Here is a 3,186-nt window from a genome sequence, read left to right as displayed (position 1 = left end):
TGTTTTACTCCCTCTAACGCTCAAGCTGCAGAATTTTCTGCAGTTCAGAGTTAACGGTTTAGAAAAAATATTACTTGAGAACTATACATCTTAGACTCTCGCAGTTTTCACGATTGTTTTCTTCTGTGTTTAATTTACATAGAAAAAATTGTTTTGGATTTTTTTATTAAATAGATTTGTTATTTTGAATTTTTTTAAAAAACACAACTCAAGGTCATCTATAGACTAGAGGTAAACGTTCCTTTTTCTGTCTTTTTCTTTAATTTTTGTGCTAATTTTTGTGTTAATACAAATTTATTTAGTTCATTACATATGTCCATTATACTTTTCATGATTTCTGATGATATATATATATTTTTTTAACGTAAAAGCAATATATAAAAGTCACTTTTGTTGATTTTTTTATTATTTTGTTAGTTTTTGTACTAATTTAAGCTGTTATATGTTTGTTATTGACGGCTTTCTGTTATTTTTCACAGTTTTGTTCACTTTTGTTAATTACTTTATAACATATAATAGTGACAAATATTGTAAACAAAAGCACGTGTTTTAGTGGTGACGTGAGAGGTCATGTGACCGCAGAAACGCCTGGTGACGCCATTCTACTTCCTGTGACCTACCTATGACGTAATATCCAAAACATCAAAATAATTTAGTATATTAAATGTTTTTTATTATTTAAAACTATAATTTCGCTAAATGAATTCATTTATTGTTGAGATATTAATGATAAATTAAATTTAAATATATTAAAAGAATAAATGAATTTTATTATGAAAATAATAATAATAATAAGTTATTAGAATAAAAACTACAGAAAATACATTCTAATAATTATTTTGTAATATATTAATAAGTTAAATATATTTTATAATATATAAAATATATTATTTCAGTATGGAAAAGATAATTTCTGTTCTGATCTCCAGATGGCATTAATGTAAATATATTCCGTTTTTACTTTATATTTAATTTAAAAATTTAAGTAATTCTACTTAATTGAAAATTTGTAAAAATATACAATTCTAAATGTTAATATTTTTATGAATCAAATTAGAAGTAACATTACTTCTATTTTTTTAATAAATAGTAACTTTATAAATTGCATATTTTTTGTTTAATGAAAAGAGAGGCTGTAAAAAAAATATATATATATAAATATTTTAGTTTTTTAATGCAATCACATAACATTTACACTAAAATGTATTAACAGGTATATAAATAACTTGGGAAGGTCTTTACTTTAAAATTTCGTTACAAGATGGCATACGTGTAGCCTGTCATAAATGCGGAAAAAAAATTATTATTTTTTACTGCAAGTTACGTAATCGTAACTCTAGTAATTACGTAATTACTTGTACTGACGCGCGATTAGCGCTTAATTATTTTTTATGGGATTTTTTTATCGAATTAATTTAATTAATTAACAGATTTTATTACATACACGTTGAATAAAATATAGAGGACAGAAATAGCAATAAAAATTGGAAATTTTGTAAAACATTTAGAATTATACTGTTATACTAAATATACATTGTTTTAAAATAAATTTAATTAATAATTTTCTGAATAGAACTGAAAATTTATTTAATAACTATGTTTCGTAAGAACTATTTTAGGCTGATTATTTTGATGATTTAATTGACAAAACTAAGTTTTTAAATAAAAGTTTACTTATGCAATGAAATGTGATATAGTTAATTGTTTAAACTTAAAAGTTTATTAAGTTTATTTTTAAAATTTGTGATATATGTGATATATAAAAAGTGATGACGTTTTATTGATACTAATAGTATTTAATGAAAAGATTTTTTTAAATGTTCATTTAATAAGATTAAACATTTTATACTTTTACAAAATTTCCAATTTTTATTGCAGTTTCTATTCCCTATATTTTATTAAATGTAGATTAATAAAATCACTAGAAGTAAAACTAGGGTAGAAGTTATTGACATTCCACGGGTGGGCTAAATTATGAGCGTAAGACTTATAGGTTTATCAACAATCTCTGATCAGAGTGGACAACTTTCCTTTTTCAATTTCGCGATTGTCGTTAATGTAATGAAATTGTATTATGAGAAGAAATAATAAAATCGTTTTATTATTAATTAATAAATTTTTATTGAGCTTAAGAAAATATTAAATAATTAAAAATACATTTAAAAAGATATACATTTCATTTTGTTTTGATATTTCCATTTCTTCTTGTGAAAAGATATTTCCATTGCTTGTTTTATTAATTGGTCAAGAAACTAATTCATTAACGTTGCTAGTTTTTAAAACACTTTATATTTAATGACAAGTTTTACATTATCACAACACAGTGTTAATCTTTCAGAATTACTATAATTATTTATAAATTTGATTTAATGAAGTGTGAAAGCATTAAATAATTTCACAATTATTATATAACATTTAAAGACATAAACTTTTAGTTTAAATGTCTAACTTTACAGACCATACAATTAAATAATACTAATTATTTTTGAAAAATAAACCATAATACAAAATATACTTTATCTATCTTCTAAACATATATATTTTTTAATCAAATTTAATACAATAAACCCTATAAAGTGTAATTAACTCAGATTTTAACTACATATTGTTATAGATTAAATACAAATTAAAATGTAAAGTACCATAACAAGAACAATTGTATTATTATTTGATAAACATTTTTTTCATTTATTTTTCCATTTGAAATAAAAGTGAGTTTTGCAAGCCCAAATGGTAAATTAACAACCAAATTTCCTACTAAAATAAATATTTTACTTATTCTGTAGAAATTATTCTAGTAATGTAAAATATATATATATATTTGTTATAAAATTGATGATTAAATAAATACAAGAAAAAAATAAAGTTTAAAAGATTGTATTTATAGTACAACCTCTTTACAGTTTATTTACTTTGGGTTACTAGTAGAATGTAAAGTTTACATAGATCTGCTGATAATATCAATATAGGCCCTCTAAAAAGATTTTCAGATCTGCCAACACTGATTTTGATTTGTCTAAATGGAAATTGTGTAATTAAAAACCACATATGATCTTAATTGTAATATAAGACCATTTTTAAATCATTAAGATTTAAAAATGGTGAGAAGTAGGTTTCTAAATTAGCTTTGTAACATTACTTTATACTTTAAATAAATGGTATTTATATATGAAGTCTTTTGAATTT

This window comes from Centruroides vittatus, unplaced genomic scaffold (assembly GCF_030686945.1).
Source record: "Centruroides vittatus isolate TY-2023 unplaced genomic scaffold, ASM3068694v2 contig_1032, whole genome shotgun sequence".
Classification (NCBI taxonomy): Eukaryota; Metazoa; Arthropoda; class Arachnida; order Scorpiones; family Buthidae; genus Centruroides; species Centruroides vittatus.
This window is presented reverse-complemented; position numbering follows the sequence as displayed.